Below are 16072 nucleotides of genomic sequence, written 5' to 3'. Positions count from 1 at the left end.
CGGAATCGAACCCGGGACTTTTCAGTCCGCAGGCCGACGCTCTATCCACTGTGCCAAACCGGTTTTGGCTTAAAAGAAATCTTACAATAAAGACTGGTATATGATCTTTTTGTTCAATGCCTTAAAAATGATCAATATAATTTTGAAAAAGAAAAAATAGTGAAGACTAATAATGTCACAAAAGTGATTACATATCAGGTAGAAAATATTTTCTCCTTCATTTCTACACCATTTATTAGACTTTTAAGTTTTGTATTTACTCAAATGCAAGCATATATAAATAATATTTAATCAACTCTGAACTAAAAAGGGTAATTTTTCTCAATTCATTAAGCAGCAACATAGAGTTTATACTCTGATAGTTATAAAAAACAATAGAAGAAATATTTTTAAGCTTTCTATCAGGAATCCATTATAACTAGCCTTTACATACTATACTCATGAACACAAGGAGTATTGGGCAAAAATATAATTGTCTGAAAACAGATTTCTATACTTATAAAGTTACAGATTCCCTTCAGAAATTGTATTGGAAATGAAACATTTTTTCTTGCTAAATGCCTAATAAGTGAAAAAAGCAAATAATACTATTTGTTAAAAAAAACCTAAATTTTCATAATTTTGTAGATGATGAAGAACTATAATATTTTAATGGCCAACAAAACAAAACAAAAGAAAAAAGAAAAAACACTATCTTAGCAAGTTGTTGCCTTTAGTGAAATTTTTTGAAAATTCTCATTAGATGACTTGGATAATCCTAAAATCTTCTTCTCAAATCAAATCAAATATGTTTTATATTCTAAAGAGCCTCATATGAATCAAGAACATTAAACCATAAACTTGTTAAATCAATTTATTTGTTTGTAATGTAAATTTACAAAGCCATACAGTGGGTTCTGGTTGTTATCCAAAAAGTAATACTAAGAGAACAATAAAAATAAAATAATGAATATGTAATAAATACCTACTGCTGTAGTCTCTGTGTATTTAATTACCATTGTACTTCAGTGAGAGCTGTTGTCTGTGTCCCTCTAGCTAACAAAGGAAGATGTCCCTTTGAACAGATTGGTTAATGCTCTTTAGGGCAACAGATGTCTACTGGAACTGCAGGAGACCAGCAACTGGTGGCCTGCCCATCTTCAGAAAACTTTCAATAGTCTTATGCATATGTTCACACAATAGGGCATGTGGCAGAAGTGAAAACCTCTTTTTAACCCTTTGAGCTCTCTCTTTCTCTCCCAACTTAAGAGATGAAAGTCTTTGTCGCCTTCCCTTTCCCCATAACAGAACTCTTGAAAGCAATAGTTTTTGAAATGACATCTTCAATCTAATATCTGAAACTAGGGCAAGGAAAGAAAACGATGGGAAGAAGAAATTAGTAACTCTAGGTGGATACTGAAACTTCTGACAAAGTAACAGAATGCTTAATCATCACATTTAAAACAAGCTGCTTGAAACATCTAACTATATCAATCCATCTCCACAAGCTAGGTTTTTAAGGCAATGGAAAAATCTATCAAATCTTACTATAATTTTACAGCACTAGGTCTGACAATGACACACTAATAAACATAAGATTGTGACAAGATAAAAATCTAAATTTGTTGTTTACGGAAATATCAGAACATGTTATAATTTTTCTTTAAGTACCAAATTATTACATGCCACACCTAACACCTGGTAAATGCTCCTGGAGCTGTAATTATAAACTCCAGAATTATAAAAATGTAAAAAAAAATCTGCTTCTCATATTTTACAGAAAAAACTTACTTTTCAGGTATTTTGACACTATGTAGTAAATTGTAGGCTTTCATTTGAGGTGCTTTCTATCCTTTACAGAGTTCAAGTTAACACCTTGAATATTTACTAAAGTTTAACTCCCAAGGCATGAAGCAGCACAGATACTCACGTTACCGGGAAAATACAAAGACACTGGCTTCTGTAGCAGCTTCAGCAGTAACTCCTTAACACAGTTTTAGCTGCAGACTTCCAGGCAGGCAAGAAGAACAATGAATGGTAGAACAGATGGACGGGCAATGTCTCTGCTTAACCTACTACCGAGTGAAATAACAGCCAATCATAGGCCAGAAAGCTCACAATTAGTTGGCCAGGCAGATGCAAGCCAACCTCAGCACCCTGCATCCAGGTTTTTAAGATAAGCAAGTTGATGTCACTCTTGGGGTCTGCCCGGGGCAGCATGTGTATTAACGAGGGGTGTGCGGCAACAATAGGCCATACAAAGCGGACTAGTAGGCAGCTGCTCTTTGAGAGCAGTCATTAGGGAGCAGGCTGCCAACAAGAAACACCTGGCTTGGGCAGACCAGCTTTTCCTCCTTGTTTATAATGCATGGAACAAAGAGACCAATTATATTTAAAGTAGTAAAAGTTGCAGGTTTCCAAAAAGTTGAGACTATTCTTTAGTACAGCTTTTTGTTTTTGAGAAGGAAAGAAAATGATGTGTTTCAAAGTAACAATTAACTGCTGCAGCAATCCCTTTTCTGTAATAACTGAGTTGCTGGTGAAATGAGACAGATTATAATAAAACTATTTCCCTGGAAGTACTGGGAGGTCTAAAATATTGGTAAATATTGGTTGATATGTTGCAAGACAATAAAAAGAGGAAAAGAGATGACACTAATATTTTAGAAACAAAGGTTGAAGAGTTTACAAACAATTGATTTATAAAGTAAGCTCACTGGAGTATGGTGTAATAAGTCAAAACAAGTTGTGTGCAACTTTGTGCCAAATGACTCATCTGAAATGTATAATTTACACAAAACTAACTTCAACCTAAAATCACCAGAACAGCCCATCTTACGTATATCAAAGGGTAGTGTAAAATTATTTTATGATGGATACTAATAAAAGCAAAACCTTTAAACCTGTTAAAAGTATTTGTACTTAATGAAATTTGTAAGATGTAATATTCAGTTTCCAGTTCAGCAAACAGTTAACTTTATAAAGAAGAAATATTGTAATATTTCTGAAGGATATAAAAGTAGACAAAACCCAGCCCCTCAGTGAGGAGGCTTGTTATCGCTGATCTATGTCAGCTGCAGACTGCAGGATTTATAATGCTATGGACTACCTGCTTCTGAGGCTGCAGAAGTCATATCTTGAGTGGCCTCTGGTGATGAAAAAAATACAATAAAAATGTAAACACCATCAGATGTTGTGAGACTCTTTCCCTACTACAGAGAAAGGAGATCTGTCCTGCTCCTTACTTACGTGACAAAGCGTGTGCACACAAGCACCTGCACACACTCGAGCACCCTCTTTTCATTCCAGTGGAAATAAGAAGAGTGAAGGCAAGAAGCTGCTCTTACAATTTGTTTTACACAGGCTGATTTATGCAGAACCTCGGCTTTTCCCTTACTATCATATTGGTTGGGACTCTTGGCCACATCCTTATTGTGCCACCCAAGTATAAGTAAGCTCTTCTCTCTGTACAAAATAAGAGGAAGATGTGCTCTATAGGGTTAAAATTTTCAGTTATCTCACTGAGAGCATTCCTTATGCCCACAAAAGGCATAGAAATTATTGTTGTTTCCAGGAAAAAAAATGGAAATATAAAATATGACACAGTAGATGACCATTTGTCTATATTTTCTTCAAAAAAGCTTGAAGGTATGCCATCTCAAAAATGTAAGAAAAGTTAAAAATCTGAAAATATTTTTGAACTAAATGAACTTATTGGGTTCTGAATGACAAACTAACTTCTAAAGCAAGAACTATTCTTTTCTCTCTGCCAAGGGCTTCAGTTATGCTTCTGTAATAGTTAAGTCCATGGACTAATTTCATAGGTCCACTCAAAATAATTTCCAATATTCTATAGTTTATTACAAATTATAAAGTGAATTACACAGAATTCAGTTTTTATATAAGGGGTAAGAGCACATGAAACTTAAAGAAATTAAAAAAATAAGAATTTATCTTTTTTTTTTTGTATGTGTGGTATGCTGTTACTTTTTTGCAATTTCATGAGTATCAACCCTGAAAGGAGGAAGAAAGATAAATAAAGCCACTAGTTATGGTTTAGTTGTACTTCTGGTAAAACTGAGTTTGATTTTAAAATATAATAATGAAAAATATATATTCATGCAAAGCAGTTAAAACTAAAACCTAAAAATAAAACTAAAACCTAATAATAAAACTTAAGCTATGCACTGACTAGAGAGATCAATGTTTACGGTCAATATTTATGAATTCAGATAGAAAACTTTTTCTTTTGTGTATGAAAAGGAAACTCTTTAGTATGAATAGACAGCCTTCTTTCCTTTGGGTTACCTTTCTTCTCTTTATCCCTTGCTACTATAGTTACCGTTTTGTAGCTTTAATTCAGGAGGAGGAGGAGGAATCCTCTCACTAATTCCTGCCGTGAACACAAAGGAGAGAAAAGAAGGAAGAGCCCAGCAGGCAGCCTGATCTCCAGCACTGATTAAGCTTTTTTTTTTTTTTTTTTTTTACCAGCAGCAAATAAAGGCAGCGATCTGAAAAAGCTAATCAGACCCTGCTGCGGTCTCTCCACTATCTGGGCCGCTAGGATTGGATAGTGTTAAGCACATTACAACATCTGGAGGTGTCTCTCTGAGTCACACTTCCCTAGGCCACTTCTCAAGGCAGAGCCAGGACACACAGCTGCCGGCTCTGCCTGGCCCACCGCAATAAGTGACTGTGCAGTTACACGGAAGAAACAAGAGAACAAGGCAGTGTCGTGTTAGGCAGATACTAAAATCTGTCAGCGCCGAGGACGGGTCTAACATCTGAAACTGCAACTATATGACAAGACCTTGTGAAGTCTGAATGTGAAACTCCTGGGCTTTGATGCTAATGTTTGGGATCAATTCTCGGTCAGTGATCCAAGCCATCTTCCTGGTACCTGTCTCCTAGGTACTTAGTTTGTTCCCCTTTAATACACAATCAGTTTCAAGTCTAACAAGAACACTATGCAGAATACAAAACATTATTATATCACGTTTTACCAGTTGTCCTCCAAAAAATTAAAAGGTTAAAAACTTATTTTTGAGAGTTACAAAAACCCAACCAAAACCCCACGTTTATACACACGATGTACTAAAGAATGGCGCAGAATCAATCAGGCACCCACTCTAATCTCTAGGTTACTATACTTAGGAAGCCTGATGGACCACGATAGCTTTAATATATTTTATTTTCTTCAGGCCTTGATTACTTTTGCTTCTTAAGTTATCTCTTCCTTGAGTAGCTCCTAAGTACATCCCTGCCAAAGTAATTTTCGTTGACACCAGCCGCTCCCATGCTTAAAAATAGTCTCAGTAGCAAACGACGAGTCTGGGAGATTCTCTGCTTGGTTTTTAAGGTTCTTTCTACACCCTGGGCCCCTCCGGCCCTGCAATCCTTTACCTCCCATGTCACTGAAGGGGCTGGGGAGCACAGGTGAAGGCACCCTGTGTGTTCCCTGGCACCGCCTCACCTACACAGATCGCCTCTGCTGTGCTAAGCCCAGCTCAGTGTTCATTTTCCCCATAAAACCTTCCTGGACTCATTCAGTTTTTAATGATGCCTAACTCCTGTAACATAGAGTCCATATTGCACAACACAAACACTTACTTATGAACCAACTGGGCTGGAACCTTCTTGAGGGCAGAGCCATTTACTCTCCCACAATCCACACAGAAAAAACCGATGTGCTGCAATGTGCTGACATCTAGAAAACACTGGAGTGAAAAACAAGACCCACCCGTAAAAGAACAGGCTTCTGCAAACAGGAAGGAATGCAGGCCCTCACAGAAACAGAACGCGCTCTTGCTAAGTTTTTCCCCTCTTTTGTGACCAGATGAGCCTATCAAAGAGCCCTCAGCTGTTTGCCATGCTCGGCAGCCCTGGTTCTGCCACTGGGGCTGCCTGCACCATTGCAGGCCGCTGGGAGCCAGGCCTCCGGATGATGACAGATCTCTCCACACACTCTCCTTCGCTGGCTGCAAATTCCCACCGGAGTGGTGTCCACTGGAGGAACATTCAGGCCCATCCCTCCTCACCCGAGGATGCTGGTCTGCTGGGGAAGTCTGGGAAGAGGAACGGTGAGAGCACAGCCCTCCCCTGCTCGCTGGCTTCCCACTGGGTCTGCCAGGTGCAGAGTAAGGGCACGGTGGCTTTGCTCTCCAGCACTGCCTGAGGTTGAGTGGTTAAATCCTTCTAATTTGGAGGTTCAATGTAACTAAGCTCTTGATGCTGTGATCTTAAGTCATGTTCTACAATAGTTTTATCAGAAAAAGAACTGCTATTTTGATGTCCATCTGCTTGGATCCTTTATTTCTCTATGGGTTCAAACCTAAGGCAGGAAAAGACACACTCAAACAATATTCAACAATAAAAAGTTTTGTTATAAAGAACTATTTAGGGGGAAAAGTAATAAAAATTAACTCTGATAAGACTACTTTTAAAATAAATACAAAGTTAAGAAAAACAAAATTCTGTAATAAAAAAAGAAGATAATGGTCCTCAAAACAGAAATTCTTAGGGTTTGATTTTTTTAAAAATCTTTCAGTGTTCTATCATTAAGAGCAAACAACCCTCAACTACCTTTAGGGTTCAGAGACATATCCTATATAATAAAAGGCTAATATGCAAATCGACCTCACAGCAGAACCACCAGTTGCTATGATGTGCACTGACCACCAGGGGGCAGAAGCTCAACGCAGGAGCTGCCCCCAGCCCACAGGCCCCAAGCCAGCCAAGACAGGTGCCAGCAGGGACCTCGGATCGCCCTGCTGGTCACCCCACAGAGCAGCCCTGATTGCTGGCCAGGCCTAGGGACTTACCCATGCACAAATTTTGTGCATCTGGCCTCTAGTACTAAATGAATACACAAAAACAGCATTTCTTCCCAGTGGTCTAAAAACAAAGGAACTTTTCTATAGTAATTTTAAGTGATAATATAACCATATTCTTATACTTCAAATATTTCCCAGTGATTAGCTTTCCATTTAATATTTTAAAAAATTCATTAAACAAATGTCTATAAACAGATTATCTTAAATTTCTATAACACTTATAAATACTCAGGGAATCTTAGAAAAGGTCAGTGGATACAAATTACATCTGGAATCTAGTGTAATAGGATGCTAATCAGCTAATATATGAGGAAGCAGTGGAGAGACAATTCCTGAGAAAAAAAGGTATACGGTACATGATTTTAAAAGAAGTAGAAAGCACATGATATCATCCATGTTAACAAAGACAGTCATATTAAGTACAACTGAAACTCTGAGGAAAAACCCAAAATGTGTAATTTTATATAAAATATATACAAGACATTCTCAGAATTATATCACAACTGAATGGTAGGTAAATGACACTTTATCTCGTCTAGTAATGGCAGTATTTACAACATCATCATCAAAGCCTAGTCAGAACTCCTCTCTCCTGAGCCACGCACTTTATCTTCCCCATGAAATCCCTCACTTCCTGCCCAGTATGTGCTTATGTCTGCACATCACACCTTCAGGCTGTATGTCATGCAAGCTGAGGGTGGTGCATGTTTTATTCTTTAAGTATTAAATAATTCTGCTTGGCAAACTAATTCAAAGCTGCTTGACCAAAAGCATTGCTAAAGTGAAATTGACAGACTTAGGCTACAAAGAATAATTGCACTAGAGAGAACTAAAATAGGGCTCTCTCATTAGGTCTGTCTGTTCTTGCTAATGGTCTAGAAGAGAGTGTAATAGTAGCATGTGTGTATCAAATGGAAAGGAACACAGGAAAACAGTAAGCATGCTATACAGCAAATAATACAAAAGGAACTGCAAACTATCTGTCACCCAATAAAAGTTCTATTAATTATAAATTTGATCTACATTTAAATTCTTATTAATGATCAAGTCAAGAATAGTTCCTTATATACCAATTCTTATAAGATGGAAAGACAAAATGTCTAAGTTAATACTTCCAATGGCCCTCATACTATTGAGTTTAAATTACTGCACACTACTGATTTTAGACAACTGTCCTGGTGTGCAAGACACTGGAAAACACAGAGAGGCTGATAAAAAGAACTTCTGTTAGAAGATAATGCTCAGTGAAATTAGCAAAAAGTTCACAATTTTTTTTTTTTTTTCCTTCATAGCGTTCCTTTCATACTAGAAAGAGAGGTAATAATTCAGACATTAAATTTGTTATTCTGGCCGGGCCAGTGTGGCTCTGTGGTTGAGTGTGGACCTATGAACCAGGAGGTCATGGTTTGATTCCTAGTCAGGGCACATGTCTGGGTTTTGGATTCGAACCCCAATAAAGTGTGTGCAGGATGCAGCCAATCAATGATTCTCTCTCATTATTGATGTTTCTATCTATCTCTCCCTCTCCCTTCCTCTCTGCAACCAATAAAAACATATTTAAAAAAGTCATTCTGAGCATTTAGGATAAGATTCCTTCTAAATAGGAACCATCATATACTATTATTAGTTAAATTTAGAATATGAATCATCCTAAACAACTGCCAATGCAATTGGTTTGTTAACTCCTGTGTTTTGCTTTCTGATTTATCTGCAGAGCCCAGCAGATAGCCTGGCACACAGAGGCACTTAATAAATACGTGCTAAATAAAAGATGCACTTCAGTATCGGGGCCAAAATCTCTTCTTCAGATTTTTTCTTTACTTACCGTTATATAACCTACAGACCCAAGTATTTAAAGCAGTGGTTTTCTCAATTTGTTTACATATTGGAATCATCAGGGAGGTTGAAAATACAATATTTGGATTCCAGAGTTCCATCCCTAGAGGTTTCTTTTTTTTTTGATCTAGGAAAAGCTTGCCATACTCCAGTGATTCTAATGTGGAGCCAAGTTTAAGAATACTGGCTTAAAATTTCTTTCTTCTAAAATACCTTTCTCCATAGCTTCACTTGTTAGAATCCTGTCCATTATCATTGAAGACTCAGCTACACACCCAACTTTGCCATGAGAACTTTCCTGGAACCTTTGCAACTTTGGACTATTTAAGGTTTGCACAGGGCCTGTCATGGTTAAGACCTTGTGGGGACCCTGACCAGACTAGGCCAGGTGTTCCAGGCCCATGTGCTATGCATGTGCAAAGGCCATGGCACAGTTTTACTGAACGCACTGTGCAGGCATACCTTTCTACAACCACACGCTGGTGCGCTATTTGACAAGAAGCCTCTCTTGTTTGAGTCAGTATGAAAATGTGTTGCTGACCAGCTGGTGAGCGGCTGCTTTGTGGAGGCTACTTTGAAGAACTGCTTTGTCTACTGGCTCCTGTGTTTGCTGCAATGACTACTTAACTGGAATAAAGTCTCTCCTATATGTCTGTGGCTACTCAGGTTTTCTTCCAATTGCTGGCATCCTCGGAAGGTCCAGCCCCTAGCAGAGGGCTGTGACCAACAGACCGGATACATCTTTGAGTGGTGAATAATTCTGGGGGCATAATACATAACAGAAACATAAGTATTTACTGGAAGAATGTACGGTTGTTCTCATTATTCAGATTCTTTATTTGCAAACTTGCCTCCTTAGTAAAGTTTTAGGCACAAAATGAATACCCACGGTGCTTTCGGGTCTTTCTACACACAGGCCCGCAGACAGGCAGGGAATGTGACTCGCCCAAGACACACATTCCCGTGAGGCTGAACAAAGTGACACTTCTCCTTCTTATTTCAGCTCTCCTACTGCAAACAAGTGTCTTAAAAGGATTATTTAGTACTACCTTTTTGCATTTTTGTTGGTGAATTTGCCGTTTAAATGCTCCCCAAGTGCTCAAGTGCTATCTATTAAGTCCAAGAAGGCTGTGAAGTGCCTTATGGAGAAACTATGTATTAGGTAAGCTTTTTTTTTTTTTAGATAAAAAAAAAAATGCAGTGATGTTGGTTGTGAGTTCAATGTTAATTAATCAAATATATATTAATATGTAAAATAAGGTGTCTTTAAACAGCAATAGATGTACAAGGTTATGTACTGATTGGTCCATGGAACTGTTTTGACCTGAGGCTAAATCCTGTGTTTCCGGTAGGAGTAATGGTTCAGTATTTGCAGCAATTTTACAGAACAGAACTACAATGAAAAACAAGAATCGGCTGTAATTTTTCCCGCTTCAGAACTCATAGACATCTTAGCAGCTATTTTTAATACCAGTTTTATTCAGCAACTGGGACCCTCCAAGAGCCCTGCACTGGGACTACAGCAAGAACAAAGCAAGTCTCCCTCCCTCACCAAGCTTTTGGTGTCAGGTGGGGTGGGGGAGAGGGAGAATATAAACAAAAAATACAATTCAGGTGATGGTCAATTAATGCTAAAGAAATTCAATCATGGAAGCCTTCCCTGGTAAGGTAGTATTTGTGCAGATACCGAAATGAAGTGAAAGGAAGTATGTAACAGGAAGAGGGAGGATTAGGTACAAAGCCCTGAGATGAGTGTGCTCATGGGTCAAGGTGGCCAGTATGACTGGCAGCAAGTGAGCAAGGTAATGAGTCAGAAAGATAAGGTCAAGGGAAGCCAGGCCAGTAGAACTCTGAAGGGTAATGCTTCTCAAGCGTTACTTAGCATCTGAAGATCTGCGGACCCTGAAGACTCCGACTCAGGAAGACTGGGGTGGGGTCTGAGATTAACACATTTAACAAGATCACAGCTGATGCTACTGCCGTGGGTCCATGGACCCTACTTTGAGTAGCAAGGTCATAGGTTAAACTTGGCTTTTATTCTGAGATGGGAAACCTTTGGAGGGCTTTGAGCAGATGGAGTGACATTTCATACTAATGTCTAATAAGTTTGACCTACTTCCACCCTTCCAATTGTGTTATTATACATCGATCTTTACCTATTTCTATGCCAACACTGAATATTAATAACTGTAGATTTATAATATATTGGGTACATTGCATGTGCAAATATTCTATCATTAGTTTTTCTCATTTTTATATTATTGCCATGGATGTTTCTGCATGTACACGCTTTCAGGTACTTTAGAATTGTTTTGACAAGTTTTCGCCAAAAGGCTGTTGGGAGTTTGACAGAGACTACACTGCAGTAATACCTGCTTAAAAAGCACTGCTGATGCTATTAACCAAAAACAATTTATTGGCATCTTCTCTATCTTTCAACACAGTTATCTAGATTTCTTAATGGGGACTTATGAATTTCTTATTAAACTTGTGTTAAAAACATTTTGGTTTTGTTCTTGCTGCTGTGGATGGAGGGTTTTTCTCCCCCCATTATATTTTCTATCTGGTTATTGTTGGCATCTAAAAAAATTATTCCCATTCTTTTTTCTTGTACAAAGTTCAGTGAACTAGGTATTTCAGTGATTCTTAATGTTTCTGCTAGTGTTTTACTGAGGCTCTTGGATTTTTCAGGCACAAAATAAAATCATCAGATTGCCTCTTCTTTATCAATGATTGTATCTCTTGTATCATGCCTTTATCTCATTACATTATTATAATATTAAATAACACTGATTATTTTGTGTTGTTTCTGATATTAATGGGAATGCCTCTAGTGTTTTATTATTAAGCATTTTATATAAACACACACAGATATACAACACACATACACCACCCTGGACAAATTTACCTCCGCTTCCCTCAGTTTCCTCAATTATAAAAAAATATGTAATAAGGTTGTTTTAAAATTTAATGTGCTAATCAATGTGAAACATTTTGGTCAGTGGCAGGCATATACTAAGTACTCAGTAAGTGTTAGCTACATGAAATAATGTTTATAGACATACATTGTATATAATAATGTATAAATATATATAGATATACTACACTATATGTAGCCTTTATAAATCTTTTACAGAAATACATTTTTCTCCTTCAGAAAGATTTAAGAAAAAATCTTAATGTGGATTTTATTAAAATGATATATGAGCCGAAACTGGTTTGGCTCAGTGGATAGAGGATCAGCCTGCAGACTGAAAAGTCCTGGGTTTGATTCTGGTCAAGGGCACGTACCTTGGTTGCAGGCACATCCCCAGTAGGAGGTGTGCAGGAGGCAGCTGATGGATGTCTCTCTCATCGATGTTTCTAACTCTCTATACCTCTCTCTTCCTCTCTTAAAAAAAAAAAAAAATCAATAAAATATATTAAAAAATATATATGATAATTATTTTTGCTTGGCTTATTAATACTGTCATGTATATTAATAGACTGCCTAGTATAGAAACATGATTACATTTTAGAAGGGTTATATTTATTGATATTTACCTAAAACTTTTTATATTGATAACCGTGACTAGATTGTCATTTTCTCTGACACATTTGGGCATCACTATTTTGCTGCCATTAGAAAGTGATATGGTTTCATCCAAACTTTTCCTCAATGGCAAACCAATGCCCAGAGTACCAAAGGAAACTAGGCTCGATTGGCCACATGTTCCCACACAGGCACCACTGTTTCTGATTTACTGCTATTCTGAAACGTGTCCCTGAACCCTTAGTATAAATGTCAGCATGTGGCTCAGAGACATGAAGATGAGAATAAGGAAATCTCATAACTTATGACTATAAAACTATATAACACTATACCATGCATCCCTCCCCACAGCTAACCAAGTAATCTGGAAAAGTTATTTCACTGCTCTGAGTCTGTTTCTCCAAATGTGAAATGGAGAAAACACCACCACCAACAGCATAGGGTTATTATGAAGATTAAATTAATTATATGCATAATAATTTAGAACAGGGCTTGGCGTATAGTAAATGTTAAATATTTTAAGAAGCTTATACTAAAAGTGCAATTGCAAAACAACAAAAACACCTCATTTCCTTTATTTTATGTTCTCATTAACTTAATTCTGAAAGTTTTCTCTTTATTACTAGAGGCCTAGTGCACAAAATTCATGCACAGGTAGGGCCCCTAGGCCTGGCTGGTGATCAGGGCCCATTAGTGCCTCTCTTCCCCAGCTTCCCCAGCTTCCTTTTTCCCATGCCGCCCTCGTGGTGGTCAGCACATGTCATAGCCAGCAATAGAACTCCCAGTCTCCCAGTCCAACTCTCATGGGGACACTTTGCATATTAGCCTCTTATATATATGGATAGATGGGAAAGATTATGCAAACACACACACACACACACCCCAGACTGTCAAGCTGGCCAAGGATACAAAGACTATCCCATGAGCCATTAGATTTTCTTACCACATGTTCATAGAATCAAATGACTTGAAGTTCAAATGCCCTATGCTGTCTCTGTTCATGAGTTTAACCATGTGAATTTTGTTAAATAAATAATTTAGAACAATGTCTCTCAGAGGGAAAGGGGACAACATTTAGTTTGGAAAAGCTAAACATACCTATCCTTTTTTATAAGAAAAACTGATGATTTAAGTGTCATGGAATACTTTAGCTAGTGAGGATAATTAGAAGATGTTAGAAAGCTTTGTAAGGAACTAAAGTATAAAAATGGTTGGGAACCAATGGCTTAGGGAAAATTACATTGATTTGACGGTGGGCAGGAGTGAAGGGATGAGGGAGAAAATGGAAGTATAAATAGAAGAAAATATAACAGGCACCTGAGAGGAAACAGTTTCTTGTGGAAAACATTTCTTTCAGTGTTTAGGGGTGGGGAACCTTCTTTCTGCCAAGGGCCATTTGGATATTTAAACCATCCTTCAAGGGCCATACAAAACTATCAACTTAAAAATTATGTGGTTACGAAAAAAAACACTCCTAGATTTGAATTTCGAGTCCCGTCTATGGTTGCTTCGGCAAGGCCAGACCAAATGATACGGCCGGACATTCCCCACCCCTGATTATAAATGGTGGGCTATGAAAAATTACTTAAAAATAAATGGCTGTAGCCAAAGAGCAGCCATCTCTTCCCACCTCAATAATATTTTAATTTTTGGCCACAGATTTTCCTAAAGTAATAAAATTTAACACTTTTCAGAGTTAGTTTTTTTCTAAGATCTATAAGCTATTAATTATTGAAAAATTAACTCCATAATAATTATCTCCCTTAAATTGTTAAAAATTATTTTGTTAAGATTTTAATGACTGAGGAATTTACTGATAGTAATATTTCAGTACAGAGTATCTTACTTCTTAGGGCATTTTTACAGATGTTAGCTAATTGATCAAGTTTTATTTTAAAATTGTTTACAACTTTTAATAAATAATATTCTGATGAAAATAGCGGAAAGGTTCGTGATTACTCAATCAGAATAAATAAGAGGTTAAACTAGTTTTCAATGAATTCATGTATTCATTCAAAAACATTTATTTGAATGCTTATAGTGAGAAAGGGATAATGCTAAGTGGAGATGAGTGATAAACATAAATATAGTTGCTATCCTAAGAAATATAAAATTTATAATAGAGAAACCAGATAAAGGAATATCTATATAATATAGGGTATGTCAGAATTTATGCTCTTAATAGTGATATATCCTACGGTATGAGAGACAAACACAGCGGCTCAGATTTAAGAAGGCCAAGAGGTGACATGGAAGCTAAGGTTGAATGATGATGATAACACATTCCTATATACACTATGGTGTGTGTGTCTGTGCAGGAAGAAGGGGGTGGAGGGTGGAGAAAGGAATATTTTTGGCCAGAGAACAACAAAATCAAAGGCCCGGCTATGTGAAAGATGATAAAATATATAGAATTATGTGTAAAAGAGGCTAGAAATGGCCAATTTATCGGAAGCCTTGAATGCTATATTAGAGTTTCAACTTTGGTCCCAGGAAATGATGGGAAAAAAGAGAAACAAATATGAGACATTTTCTAAGATAGGGTCAATGGGTCCAGAAATGATGTGATTTGTTGTCCCCTCATTTATGCATTCATTGGTTGATTCTTGTATGTGCTGTGACCAGGGATTGAACCCACAATCTTGGTGAATCAATATGATGCTATAACCAACTAACCTACCTCAGAAATGATTTAATACTAAAGACAGAAGAGGAGGAGGAAGTAATAAAAAAAATTGATGGCACCAAATGATATAAATATACAGCAGAATGACTGAGGATATTGAGGGAGCTATTTCTGTGGAATGAACAGACAGTTATTCTTAATCATGAATCATCTATTTTTTCTTTTAAATCCTTACCCGAGGATATTTTTCTATTGATTTTTAGGGAGAGTGGAAGAGAGAGGAAAAAATAGAGAGAAACATCGATGTGAGAGAAACACATTGATTGGTTGCCCCCTGCACGAGCCCCGACCAAGGCTCAGACTGGGGAGAAGCCTGCAACCAAGGTACGTGCCCTTGCCCAGAATTGAACCTGGGGCCCTTGGGTCCACAGGCCGACGCTCTATCCACTGAGCTAAACTGGGTAGGGCTTAACCATGTTTTTGTGTTATTGATCACTTTCTTAGTCTAATGAGTTCTCCCGTAAATAACTGTTAAAAAAAATTCAAAGTAATGCTTTAAAAACATAAATTATAAAAATAGAATTTTATTACAAAGAAAGCAATTATATTAAAATATATTTGTCAAAATATATAAAATTGCAGTATAATGAAATATATGCCTTTTCATTAATACATTAAAATAAGATATAGCAGCAGATCTAATCACTACAATGATTTTGTATTTAAAAGTGAAAAATACTCAAATATTTATTTCAACTATAACATGACAGAGAAATGTTTATGATTTCTGTGGGTGACAAAGTCATATATATTGTTATTAATACTGGGATTGTTGCCTACATTCATGATTAAGGAAAATGCTAAATTTCATATAGAGAATATCAATAGCATGATAAAAGTTGTTTCTCACCCAGCATCACAGAATGCCAAAACTCATATCCATAGCAAAGGGGAACCACAGAATCCAGGTTAAAAACTCCTGATTAAGAAAAAAAAAAAATCCTGGCAAGTGTGTGGTGAAAAAGAGATGGTAATATAAGTGTTCTTTTAATAAGTTTGACAGGAAAGGAATAAGATATAGAAAGGTAGTTTGGAGGGTATAGGGAAGGATAAGTTTTTCATTTTCTCCCCCCCCCCCTTTTTTTTAAAGGCATTATGCTTTTTTAAAAAAATATATATTTTATATATTTTATACAGAGAGGAAGGGAGATAGAGAGTTAGAAACATCGATGAGAGAGTCATCGATCAGCTGCTTCTTGCACACCC

At 37.1% G+C, this 16072-nt stretch overlaps 1 protein-coding gene across 4 annotated transcripts in view; it reads right to left on the bottom strand.

The window, feature by feature from the left end:
- ZC3H12C (zinc finger CCCH-type containing 12C) overlaps positions 1 to 16072 on the bottom strand; it is a 62488-nt gene that overhangs the window by 33748 nt on the left and 12668 nt on the right. Inside the window, exon 2 of one of the 4 annotated variants that reach the window (XM_036428295.2) lies at positions 15717 to 15785. The exons of 1 other annotated variant lie outside the window; for it this stretch is intronic. The gene's annotated coding sequence lies outside the window, so the exon portion shown is untranslated. Of the gene's footprint in view, positions 1 to 964; positions 1628 to 1909; positions 3325 to 15716; positions 15786 to 16072 lie in introns of those variants that run through there. 2 more of the 4 variants (XM_036428296.2, XM_045578115.1) reach the window with 2 other exon arrangements.

The sequence above is a fragment of the Pipistrellus kuhlii genome, unplaced genomic scaffold (genome assembly GCF_014108245.1).
Source record: "Pipistrellus kuhlii isolate mPipKuh1 unplaced genomic scaffold, mPipKuh1.p scaffold_m20_p_9, whole genome shotgun sequence".
NCBI classification, from domain to species: Eukaryota; Metazoa; Chordata; class Mammalia; order Chiroptera; family Vespertilionidae; genus Pipistrellus; species Pipistrellus kuhlii.
This window is presented reverse-complemented; position numbering and strand designations above follow the sequence as displayed.